Source organism: Pelophylax lessonae, assembly GCF_965119305.1.
Source record: "Pelophylax lessonae genome assembly, chromosome: 10".
Classification (NCBI taxonomy): Eukaryota; Metazoa; Chordata; class Amphibia; order Anura; family Ranidae; genus Pelophylax; species Pelophylax lessonae.
In genome coordinates, this window is record NC_138777.1 from 37322362 (window position 1) to 37336213 (window position 13852).

Sequence of the window (13852 nt, forward strand, 5' to 3'; positions counted from 1 at the left end):
GCATCTTAAAGAACACAACAAACAGGGATATGGAAAATGATTATCGACATTGACACACATACACCTACACAGGTTGAACTGGATGGACTACTGAGTCTCTAAATCCAGCTCAACATGTTTCGTGCATTGAAAGCTTCTTCAGGTGCTTATATCAATGTCTATATAGATAAAAACAATAAGTCAATATATAATTTTGTAACATTAAATACTACTAATATATACATAGATTTGGATTCCTAGCTTACACTTACAAAATAACACATACATAAACGACATATGAGCAGGTGGATGCTGGGAACAGAATGCATGTGATTTAAGACCCAATGACAAACAGGGGGGCCCACCTAGGAGCAATGATCAAAAAGATGTTACTAGAGAAGCAGGAGGCTACATATGACTAAACTCAAAGAGACCTAATTGCCAAAATGTATTATGGTTCCTCTGAAATGGTATCCTCCAATATACAAATCCAGTATCTCTTGAGTAAGATCTCTGTGCCACTTTAACCACTTTAAGACTGGAAGATTTTACCCCCTTCCTGACCAGGCCCTATTTTGCAAGTCGGCACTGTGGACCTTTAACAGACATTTGCGCGGCCGTGCGACACTGTATCCAAACAAAATTTACTTCCTTTTTTCCCCACACAAATAGAGCTTTCTTTTGGTGGTATTTGATCACCTGTGCGATTTTTAACCACTTAAGCCCCAGCCCTATTTCGGACACTTTATGTTTACAAGTTAAAACCAGTATTTTTTCCTAGAAAACTACTTAGAACCCCCAAACATTATATATATTTTTTTAGCAAAGACTCTGGAGAATAAAATCTCGGTCATTGCAATATTTTTTGTCACGCGGTATTTGCGCAGCGGTCTTTAAAACGCCATTTTTTTGGAAAAATTTTGAAAAATCACATTTCACTGCATTTAAAAAATACTAAACAGTAAAGTTAGCCCATTTTTTTTGTATACTGTGAAAGATGATGTCACGCCAAGTAAATAGATACCCAACATGTTACGGTTTAAAATTGCGGCCCCTCGTGGGATGGCGACAAACTACGGTCAATAGAGATCTCAATAGGCGGCGCTTTAAATTTTTTTAACGGTTACCAGTTTAGAGTTAGAGTGTAGCTCTTTTTTTTTTAATTATTGCTCACGCTCTGGCGATCGCGGCGATACCTCACATGTGTGGTTTGAACAGCGATTTCATTCGCGGCTCGACTTCCATATACGTTTTTTTTTGTGCGCGAGCTGACGGTGACGGGGGCGGCTAAAATTATTTTTTTTTTTTTCCTATTTATTTATTTTTTTTTTAACTTTATTACAGGTTTTTAATAAAAAAAAAAAATCTGATCACTTTTATTGCTGTCACAAGCGATGTAAACATCCCTTGTGACACCAATATGCAGTGACAGGTACTCTTTATGGAGGGATCGAGGGTCTAAAAGACCCTAGACCCCTCCACTACACTTCCATGTAAGCAAAACGCCGAAAACGGTGTTTTTGCATACAGCCGTTTTTTACATTTGCCGCCTTTTGCAGCACAGTAACCCGGAAGTGATGTCATGGACGCCGCCTCCGGGTTACGTCATCGGAGACCCGATCAAAGCCGTTTCCGGCTTTGATCGGGCCTCCATCCAGCCGGCGGACGTGACGGTTCGGTGCTCGGGGCTCCCGGTGGGACGGGAGCCCCGAGCAAAGTCACGGAAGGCAGCGGGGGGAACGTCCCCTCCCGCTCACCCGGGTAACGATTGAGCGGCTCCTGAGCCACATTGGTTGTCACTGACAGAAAGCCGACCGTCGGCTGTAAACCACGGTACCGGGATGGTGCCTCTAGCTAGAGGCACCATCCCGGTATACTACCGCAAAGTTTGCCGACGTAGTCCTACGTCACTTTGCGGTAAGTGGTTAATCAATCAATCAGTCAACATTTTAGGCCAATTTGTTTTCTGCTACATATTTTTGGTAAAACAAAAATCGCAATAAGCGTATTTTGATTGGTTTGCGCAAAGGTTATCACGTTTACTAACTACGGGAAAGATTCATGTCATTTTTATTGTTTTTTTTTTTTTTTTTTTTTTACTAGTAATGGAGGCTATCTGCGATTTTTTGCGGGACTGCGACATTGTGGCAGACAGATTAGAGCCCTGACATTTTTGACACTTTTGGGGGGACCAGTGACATTACTACAGTAATCAGTGCTAAAAATATGCTCTGTTACTGTAATAATGACATTGGCAGGGAAGGGGTTAATCCTATGGGTGATCAAAGGGTTAAATGTATGCCTCATGCTTACTGACGTGTGTGTGTAGAGGGGGGGTTCTGTGACACAAACAGAGATTGCAGGTTCAGCTATGCTGAATCCTGTGATCTCTCCCTGTCTGTCACTGAGAAGATCCGCCTACTTTGTTTACATAAGCAGGTGGGTCTTCTCACACTTTCCCTGACGATCGGGGAAGGAAGGCGGCGGTCGCAGGCACAGTGTATTGGGGTCAGGAATTTATAATTTACACAGTTCGGGGTCAGGAGCATGTAATTCAAAGAGTGTAGGGGTCAGGGATATGTAATTCTAAGGCTCCGTTCACATGTTAGCGTATCGATTGCGGGCAGAACCTCTGCGATTCCGCCCGCGATCCGGAGATTACTGCAAATCGCGGGACGCCTGTGCGTTGCCCGTTGATTTGCAATAGCCCCCCAAATGCTGAGCGATGTTGCCGCGATTTCCGCCTGCCGAATCGTGGTAACATTGCGCAAAAAAAAATCGCGGGACGCATTATGCCCAAAAAAAGTACAAGAGCTTCTTTGGAGCGTATTGCGTCCCACAATTTTTTTTGCGCGATGTTACCGCGATTCGGCAGGCGGAAATCGCGGCAACATCGCTCAGCATTTGGGGGGCTATTGCAAATCAACGGGCAACGCACAGGCGTCCCGCGATTTGCAATAATCTCCGGATCGCAGCGGTTCTGCCCGTGATCCATACGCTAACATGTGAACGGAGCCTTAGAGTGTAGGGTCCACGATTATGTAATTCATGCAGTGTAGGAGTCAGGAGTCTGTAATTCATATAGTGTAGGGATAAGGGATAAATAATTCCTAGAGTGTAAGGGTTGGGGGTACATAATTCCTAGAGTGTAGGGGTTGGAGCTATGTAAATTCTAGAGTGTAGGGGTCAGAGCTATGTAATTCCTAGAATGTAGGGGTCAGGGGTAAATAATTCCTAAAGTGTAGGGATATGAAATTCCTAGAGTGTAGGGGTCAGGGGTATGGAATTTCTACAGTGTAGGGGACAGGGTATGTAATTCCTAGAGTATAGAGGTCAGGAGTATGTAAATTATAGCATGCAGTGTTCAGGGATGTGTAATTCATAAAGTGTAGGGGTCAGGAATAAATAATTCCCATAGGGATCAGGGATATGTGATTGATAGAGTGCAGGGGCCAGGGATATGTAATTTACATACTGCAGGGGTCAGCAGCATGTACATCATAGAGTGCAGGGGTCAGGGATATGTAATTGATAGGGTGCAGGGATATGTTATTGATAGGGTGCAGGGGTCAGGGATATGTAATGAATTGGATGCAGGGGTCAGGGATATGTAATTAATAGGGTGCAGGGGTCAGGGGTATGTAATTGATAAAGTGCAGGGGTCAGGGATACGTAATTGATAGGGTGCGTGGGGTCAGGGATATGTAATTGATAGAGTGCAGGGGTCAGGGATATGTAATTGATAGGGTGCAGGGGTCAATGGTATGTAATTGATAGGGTGCAGGGGTCAGGGGTATGTAATTGATAGGGTGCAGGAGTCAGGGATATGTAAATGATAGGGTGCAGGGGTATGTAATTGATAGAGTGCAGGGGTCAGGGATATGTGATTGATAGGGTGCAGGGGTCAGGGATATGTAATTGACATGGTGCATGGGTCAGGGATATGTAATTGATAGGGTGCAGAGGTATGTCATTGATAGGGTGCAGGGTTCAGGGATATGTAATTGATAGGTTGCAGGGTTCAGGGATATGTAATTGATAGGTTGCAGGGGTCAGGGATATGTAATTTATAGGGTACAGGGATATATTAATTGATAGGGTGCAGGGGTATGTCATTGATAGAGTGCAGGGGTCAGGGATATGTAATTGATAGAGTGCAGGGGTCAGGGATATGTAATTAATAGGGTGCAGGGGTATGTAATTGATAGAGTGCAGGGGTCAGGGATATGTAATTAATAGGGTGCAGGGGTATGTAATTGATAGAGTGCAGGGGTCAGGGATATGTAATTAATAGGGTGCAGGGGTATGTAATTGATAGGGTGCAGGAGTCAGGGATATGTAATTGATAGGGTGCAGTGGTCAGGGATATGTAATTGATAGGGTGCAGGGGTCAGGGATATGTAATTGATAGGGTGCAGTGGTCAGGGATATGTAATTGATAGGGTGCAGTGGTCAGGGATATGTAATTTATAGGGTGCAGTGGTCAGGGATATGTAATTGATAGGGTGCAGGGGTCAGGGATATGTAATTTATAGGGTGCAGTGGTCAGGGATATGTAATTGATAGAGTGCAGGGGTCAATGGTATGTAATTGATAGGGTGCAGTGGTCAGGGATATGTAATTGATAGGGTGCAGGGGTCAATGGTATGTAATTGATAGGGTGCAGGGGTCAGGGACATGTAATTAATAGGGTGCAGGGGTCAGGGACATGTAATTAATAGGGTGCAGGGATATGTAATTGATAGGGTGCAGGGATATGTAATTGATAGGGTGCATGGGTCAGGGAAGTGTAAAATTCCACACCATCCCCCTCCCTTCTCACCAAGCAATTTTCTCCACAACTTCCCCTGTCAGCAAACCCACACTGCAATACCCCCAGCCACACATTTTCTCCCTATGCTGAACCCTCCTCTTGCAGCACAAGTCTTCTCCCCTCCCGTCATCATAAACTCTACCTGAAGTCACCTTACTTAGATGTCCAGCAAAAAAAAGATGAGCCCCTCCCCCCCTCCCTCCTCCATGTGTCGTATGAGAGGTCAGAGCGGAGGAGGAGCCTATAGAAGCTTCTCTGGCCCCTGAGAGGTGCCACTGCCGCCTGCAGCGCGGCTTGTCCTCTGTAGGGGGCGCTCACTTACAGCGCGGGAACAGGCGCAGAAGATCGCAGCCGCGGCCGCGGGGGGCGGTAGAGAGCACACATGACCCGCCCTCCTCGTCGTGTGTGGAACGTTCTAGAGACGGGGATGAGGCGGAGGACGGGGATGACACCGGTGTTCAGTCAGTGTTGTATAATAGAGGCAGGTATTGCCATGTGAGCTCTGCTAGGAGAATTCTATGTGGACACCTGTGTCTCAGGGGGAGAACTACAAGTCCCAGCATGTGTTTTCTATGTGTGTAGAAGTTGTAATGGATGGTGGGCTGCTGTGTCCCCTCAGGGCCGGTCACAATTGTACGGTGTGGTGACGCACCGTCTATTGCACGTTAATGTGCGTTGAGAAACATGGCAGCCAAAATGCCTCAAAATTTAGGCGTGTCGCTAAATTTATAACACCGCCCCTCCACCGCTTCACTACCGGGGGACATTTTTTGAAAATAAAATCAGCGATTTTTGGTAGAAAATTGCCTAATAATTATATATTTTATAACAATAAGAGGCCCTGGGGGGTAAATTTATTTATTTTTCTTTTCTTGCACAATATTCATGTCATTTCTATTTTCACCAAAAATACACAACGTAAATTTTTAGCGCACACAATATACACTGAGCCCCCGTTCACACTACGGCGACCTGTGAGGCGACCTGGTCGCCTCACAGGTCGCCGTAGGTCGCCTCCCATAGGGAAGCTGTGGACCCGTTCTAATAGGAGCGACACAAGTCGCTCCGACTTAGAAAAAGGATCCGGAGCTTCTTTGGGGCGACCGCCATAGACTTCAATGTTATGAAGTCCATGGCGGCCGCTCCGAGGACGCGGCGCGCTGCTCGCACCGCGACCTCGGAGGTCGCGGTGCGAAGTAGCGTCGCCCCTATGTGAACGGGGCCTTAGCAGGCACTTTATTAGGTACACCTTGCTAGTACCAGGTTGGACCCTCTTTTGCCTTCAGAACTGCCCGAGCCCCCATTCCGCCCCCCGTTCACATCGGGGAGATTTGAAATGCCGAATCGCAGCCTATTGCCGGCAACCGCACCGTCCACAAAGTCAGCGCCAAAAGTAGTTCCTGCACGACTTCAGAGGCCATTTCAGTAGACATCTGTGCATGAACTCGCACTGAAATTAGGGATCGACCGATTATCGGCAAAGCTGATATATTGGGGGCCGATATGCACTTTCCCCGATATATTGGAATCGGCCCCTGAGGTTACCAATATTGCCGATATTTGGGGAAAGTGCTTGTACCGGAGTGATGGCTGCAGCTAGAGGCATCACCCCGGTACCGGCGTCCATAGCCGATGGTCGGCTGTCATGTAATGACAACCGATGTGGCTGAGAAGCCGCTCAGCTCTCATTACAAGGAGCTGGATGGGCCTTCCGCGGCTCGCCCGGGTCTCCCGTCCCACCGGGAGACCCAGTGTAACGTTATAAAAACCCTACCCCGTGAAAATTCCCTACCCTTGTCACTCCCTGTGAGGGTACGTCATTCAACAGCTGAGCAGCTTCCCAGCGCGCATGCTCACAGCTGCGGCGGGTAGGGGCTTTTCATGGGGAAGTGTTTTTTAACCACTTTACCACCGGAGGATTTTGCTGTCTTACGTCCAGGCCACTTTTTGCGATTCGGCGCTGTGCGACATTAACTGACAATTTGCGCGGTCATGCAACGCCGTACCCAAACTAAATTGACGTCCTTTTTTTCCCACAAACAGAGCTTTCTTTTGGTGGTATTTGATCACCTGTGCGATTTTTACTTTTTGCGCTATAAACAAAAAAAGAGCGTTTATTTTGAAAAAATAACAATATTTTTAACATTTTTTTATATGAAATTCCCCCCAATAAAATGCAAAAATCAATTTTTTTTTAAATTTTTGGCCAATTTGTTTTCTGCTACCTACGTTTGGTAAAAAAAAATCACAATAAGCGTATTTTGATTGGTTTGCGCAAAAGTTATTGCGTTTACTAACTAAGGGAAAGATTTCTGTCATTTTTGGTGTTTTCTTTTAGTAATGAAGTAGTAATTAAAGTAGTAATTAGTAACGAGTAATGGCGGCGATCTGCAATTTTTTTTTTTTTTTTTGCGGGACTGCGACATTGCGGCGGACAGATCGGACCCTTGACTGACATTTTTGACACTTTTGGGGGTACCAGTGACATTACTGCAGTAATCAGTGCTATATATATGCACTGTTACTGTAAAAATGACACTGGCAGGGAAGGGGATCATTTTATTGGAGAGGGAGGGCTTAATGTATGCCTGGTGCTTACTAACGTGTGTGGGGGGAGGTGACTGAGTAACACAGGGACAGATCGCAGGTTCAGCTATGCTGAACCCTGCAATCTGTCCCTGCCTGTCACTTAGGAGATCCGCCCGCTCTGTTTACACAAGCGGGCGGATCTCCACACTCGATTCCCCGACGATCGGGGAAGAGCAGCGGCGATCGCCGCTGCTTCTCCCCTGGCCCGACTCCCGCTGTGACTGAAAACAGCGGGAGCGCGCCGCCTACAGGGGGAGGAGTCCAGCGACGTAGGTCTACGTCGCTGGACGATAACGAGCCACATTGCTGCAGTAGCAGCAATGTGAGCAGACATCAAGTGGTTAACCTTACACTTACCAGCTGTTGCAGCGCGTCCGACTGCGCATGCCCAGCCGCTAAATTAAATCACCTTGGAGACTTCCCTCATCAGCAGGTGCGGTGTCCCAAATGAGTGACTGTTCTAAAACACTGTAGCCGTGATTTGTATTTTCATAGACCCGCTGCTGATTTAATTTTCCTGGAGCCGAGATGAGGGAAGTCTGAAGAATGACGCTGTGTTCCGTGAAAAAACACTACCCCATGAAAATGCCCTACCCGCCGCAGCTGTGAGCATGCGCACTGGCAAGCGGCTCAGCTGATGTATGGCGTACCCTCACCGGAAGTGACGAGGGTAGGGAATTTTCACAGAACGGCCGCCGGAGACCCAATCAAAGCTGCATTCGGCTCTGATCCGGTCTCCATGGAAAAACCCGGAAGTGAAGTCATGACATCACTTCCGGGTACTGGCGGCGCCAAATTAAAAAAAGTGACAGCATTTAAAACAGCCAAACTTAGCATTTTAAATGCTTTTAAGTGCAGAGGAGGGGTTTGTGGTCTTTTAGACCCCCAGATCCCTCCACAACAGTACCTGTCAAGTGAAAAAAAAAAAAAAAATGTTTTAAATGTGCGAAAATATTGGCTGATACCGATATGCAATGGCCAAAATTTATCAGCAACGTGCCAGCAACATGCAGGTCTGAAATTGTGTGAGTTCAGCTGAATTCGTACAATTTCAAACCCGCCTCCAATGTGAATGAGCGCTTCATTCAATTTGTTGGAAACTTTCCTCAGAGATTTTGCTCCATAGTGACATGATAACATCACGCAGTTGCTGCAGATTTGTTGGCTGCACATCCATGATGCCAATCTCCCGTTCCACCACATCCCAAAGGTGATCTATTGGATGAGATATGGTGACTGTGGAGGCCATTGGAGTACAGTGATCTCATTGTCATGGTGAAGAAACCAGTGGTGAGATAATTTGAGCTTTGTGACATGGTGCATTATCCTGCTGGAAGGAGCCATCAGAAGATGGGGACACTGTAGTCATAAAGGGATGGACATGGTCAGCAACAATACTCAGGTTACACAATGCTCAATTAGTACTAAGGGGTCCAAAGTGTGCCAAGAAAATATCCCCCACACCATTACACCACCAGCCTGGACCGCTGATACAAGGCAGGATGGATCCATGCTTTCATGTTTATGCCAAATTCTGACCCCACCATCTGAATGTCACGGCTGAAATCGAGACTCGTCAGACCAGGCAACGTTTTTCCAATCTTCTATTGTCCAATTTTGGTGAGCCTGTGTGAATTGTAGCCTCAGTTTCCTGTTCTTACTGACAGGAGTGGCATCCAGTGTTCTCTTCTGCTGCTGTAGCCCATCTGCTTTAAGGTTGGATGTGTTGTGTGTTCAGAGATGGTATTCTACATACCTTGGTTGTAACGAGTAGTTATTTGAGTTACTGTTGCCTTTCTATCCTCTGGAACCAGTCTGCCCATTCTCCTCTGACATCAACCAGGCATTTTCCTCCAAACAACTGCCGCTCACTGGATATTTTCTCTTTTTTTCGGACCATTCCCTGTAAACCCGTGAGATGGCTGTGCATGAAAATCCCAGTAGATCAGCAGTTTTTGAAATACTCAGACCAGTCCTCTGGCTATTTTAGGGAAGTGATAAGAGAATAGTTCCCTATGAATGCTAGTAGGAGAGTTTCTAACCTGGATATTGCTAGGCAGGTCTGCTGTAAATGTGGAAATTCTCCCCTTTCATCACTTTAGAAAAACCAGTCTCAACTTTTTTTTTTTTTTTTTACCTGGGGGAAACCTTTAAAATTCTGTAGCTTTCAGGTCTGCTATGAATGATTAACCACTTGCTGACCACCGCACGACTATCTACGTCGGCGGTCAGCCCCTCACAGGCAAAGTGACGTAGGGCTACGTCACTAGCTTGTGAGGGTCTAGGGAGCAAGCGTGCGCCACCGGAGGCGCGCTCCCACGTGGTCACGGACCCCCCCGCGCGTGTGACCGGCGGACCCGATGTCCACCGGTCACTCTGCGATCGGCGGGGGAGAGGGAGAAAGTCAGGCGGCTTGTGTAAACAAGCCGACTGTCATTCTCCCCTGTGTATGAAGGATGATCATACGGTTCTACTATGTAGAACCGTTGATCACTCTTCATACATCTGAAGCCACAGCCAATCACAGTAGAAAGCACGCCCCTAGGGACACACATAGCCCCTCCCTTTCAAAAAAAGTTAACTCCTTCACTGCCAGTGTATTTTTACAGTAACAGTGCATATGTATAGCACTGATTACTATAGAAATATCACTGGTAACCCCAAAAGTGGCAAAAATGTCTGTCAAGGGTCCGATCTGTCTGCCGCAATGTCGCAGTACCGCAAAAAAAATCGCGGATCGCCGCCATTACGCGTTAAAAAAAAAACCAACAAAAATGACAAAAATCTTTCCCTTTGTTAGTAAACGTGATAACTTTTACGCAAACCAATCAAAATATGCTTTTTGCGATTTTTTTTTTTTTTACCAAACATATGTAGCATAAAACAAATTGGCCGAAAATGTTAAAAAATTTTGATTTTTACATTTTTTTGGGGGGGAATTTCATATAAAAAAATGTGAAAAATATTGCTATTTTTGCAAAATTTACGCTCTTTTTTTGTTTATAGCGCGTGATCAAAAAATCGCACAGGTGATCAAATACCACCAAAAGAAAGCTCTGTTTGTGGGAAAAAAAGGACGCCAAATTCGTTTAGATACAGTGTCGCACGACCGCGAAATTGTCCGTTAAAGTCACGCAGTGCCGAATCGCAAAATACCCCCTGGTCAGGAAGGGGGTAAAATCTTCCGGGGCTTAAGTGGTTAAACGTCAGCTCATGGTGCTTTAGCATGATCATAAAGTTGTATAAAGTGTTTTATATAAGAATAAAGAATTCTGCTCTCAACTAAAATTTTAGTAATAATATTGTAAATAATGTTGAAATTTAAAAATAGGAGTACCCATAAGGATAGTATTAAACCCTCATCATTATTTTGGCTTAAGGTGATAGAATGCATGAATATATTAAACCTGTGTGCAGCACCCCCCCCCCCCAACACTTACCTGAGCCCTATCTGTATCTAGTAATGTGCACTACTGCCTCGGCTCTCCGGAGACTTTGCCTCCTCATTGGCTGAGACCGCAATGGAAGCCATTGGCTCCCGCTGCTTTCAATCACAGCCACTGAGCCAATGAGGAGAGGGGTGGGGCCAAGTCATGGCTTTGTGTGTTAATAGACACGCAGAGCCACTGCTAAGAAGCAAGCCTGCTTGAGTGCCCCCATTGCAAGATGCTTGTTCTGGGGGCACTCGGCATGAGGGACCGGAGCAGAGGAGGATCGGGGCTGCTCTGTGCAAAACCACTGCACAGAGCAGGTAAGTATAACATGATTTAAAAAATACTTTAATATCACTTTAACCCTTTGAGCACAATAAAATACATTTTCCCCAGTAAACTATTTGTTAAAATTCTTACCCTAGCCATTGCATTTTACAACTTTCAAAGCTGCTGGCTCCTGCTCTCACAACAGTGCCACTTCCCTGAACTTCTGGTCTTTACAAGAAAGAAATACCAGTGGACAGTGCAGTCTCAAGTCAGTATTTTAGATTGGAGATGGAAAGCGGGAGGGGCAGGGGTGTGCCTTTCCATTGTAGGCTACAGGACTGTGTGTTTCAATTGATGAACGCAGTATTGGAACCACAGCTCTAGTCTCTGCATACAAGAATGTCTCCGTAGAGAATGGAGCTGCAAAAGAAAGGATCCACCCTGAAAAAGGAAACCTGGAGAAGCGGTCCTAGCACCAGCTCAAACCGGAGCGCCAACAAGGATTAAAAGATAAATATGTTGCATACTCAGGAGGCGATTAAATCAGCTGGTGAAAGTGCTGGGAAAAAAACTAAGGGTGTATTATCACTTTAAGCTGGCCATACACTATGCACATTTCCAGATGAACCAGACAAGACCCTGTTGCCACCCTTCCTTTCAACATTCTTCATCTTCAATTGAAAATTGTTAGCCAAACAGAGGCTGCTTCCACTAAGATGCAACTGCTGTTTGGGTATTCTGAAAGCCGCTGTCAGATTACAATAGTGAAGTGAGGGATTAGTCCATCCAGGCTCAACACAAAAAACCTAATAGTATATGGTCAGCTTTACATTGGTAGTCATTGTGGAAGTGACCTCTTACATCATCTGGTGGTTGGTGGAAAGCTGCCCCCTTGCATTGGGCTTTAATGTAAGTGGGAGTTCAATTCACTGCTGTTGAAGGAACCCCTAGCATCCTTATCCTCAGCAGGTACCTAAAGGTACCCCTAACGTCCTCATCCTCAGCAGGTACCCTGGTTGAGAAAGGCTTGTGATCCAGAACAGGAATTGCATACTACACAAAAATGAAGCCATGGGTTATTTTTTGAGGGACATAAAGAGCACTGCATACATTTATATAAAAATGTGAAGTTTATTATACACCGAATATAAAAAAAAAACAGACAAAGAAGTCTAGCATATGTCTACTGTAAGGGTGTACATCAAAATACTCCACATGTAGACATAACGCATTTCTAATGATCTTCCTCAGGACACATGTGAATAGTATCAGTATAGTAGAACCTAATCTTTAACCACTTAAGCCCCGGAAGATTTTACCCCCTTCCTGACCAGGGGGTATTTTGCGATTCGGCACTGCGTGACTTTAACGGACAATTGCGCGGTCGTGCGACGCTGTACCGAAACAAATTTGGCGTCCTTTTTTTCCCACAAACAGAGCTTTTTTTTTGGTGGTAGTAGATCACCTGTGCGATTTTTTTGATCACGCGCTATAAACAAAAAAAGAGCGTCAATTTTGCAAAAATAGCAATATTTTTCACATTTTTTTATATGAAATTCCCCCCAAAAAAATGTAAAAATCCAAATTTTTTAACATTTTCGGCCAATTTGTTTTATGCTACCTATGTTTGGTAAAAAAAATCGCAAAAAGCGTATTTTGATTGGTTTGCGCAAAAGTTATCGCGTTTACTAACAAAGGGAAAGATTTTTGTCATTTTTGTTATTTTTTTTTAACGCGTAATGGCGGCGATCTGCGATTTTTTTTTGCGGTACTGCGACATTGGGGCGGACAGATCGGACCCTTGACTGACATTTGTGACACTTTTGGGGCTACCAGTGACATTTCTACAGTAATCAGTGCTATACATATGCACTGTTACTGTAAAAATACACTGGTAGTGAAGGGGTTAACTTTATTTGGGAGGGAGGGGCTGTGTGTATCCCTAGGGGCGTGCTTTCTACTGTGATTGGCTGTGGCTTGAGCTGTAAGGACACTGATCAACGGATCTACATACTAGATCCGTGTGATCAGTGTCTTTACAGCGAGGAGAATGACAGGTGGCTTGTTTACACAAGCTGCCTGACATTCTCCCTCTCCCCCGCCGACATTGGGTCCGCTGGTCACACGCGCGGGGGGGTCCGTGCCTCTAACCACCCCTTCATTTTAGCCTATGTGTCCAAGGCACACATAGGCTTTTTAGCAACGTTTAGTGGCAGGAGCTTTTAGAGGCTGGAAAAAAACCCACTGCCAGTGCGAGAAGTAGATTTAGGGCAGAAAAAAAGCTTGAGGCTACTAAGAACTGTTAAATGCGCCTTGAGCCTTAATTATTGTCAATGGCCAGAATAAATTAATTATTCTGTGCAATTAAATTAACGCCCATGAGCTTGACGCCTGTAAAAGCTCCTAAAAGCTTGTAAAACATTTAGATGCTGGCTTCTATTAGGCTCCATGTACACGGGACGCTGGAAATGGCCGTTTAGGAGCAGTTGGGCGTTTTTTTCAGAAGCCCCTGAACCCACCTACATTTTATCTTATCTGTCCATGTACACCAGGTCGTTTACAGTCATTTGCAGGCAGTTGCGTTCAGGGACTGTTTTTAGAACGCAATTATTTGCGTTCGAACGTGTGTTTCCCGGCGTTACAAACGCGTCCGAACGCGTCTGAACGCGATGACCCACGTTTAGCGTTCGCGCTTTTCCATTTTAAAGGGGAATCATTTTTTTGACCTCTAGGAACGCTTCTAAACTCAAACGCCCGCAAACGCTGCTAA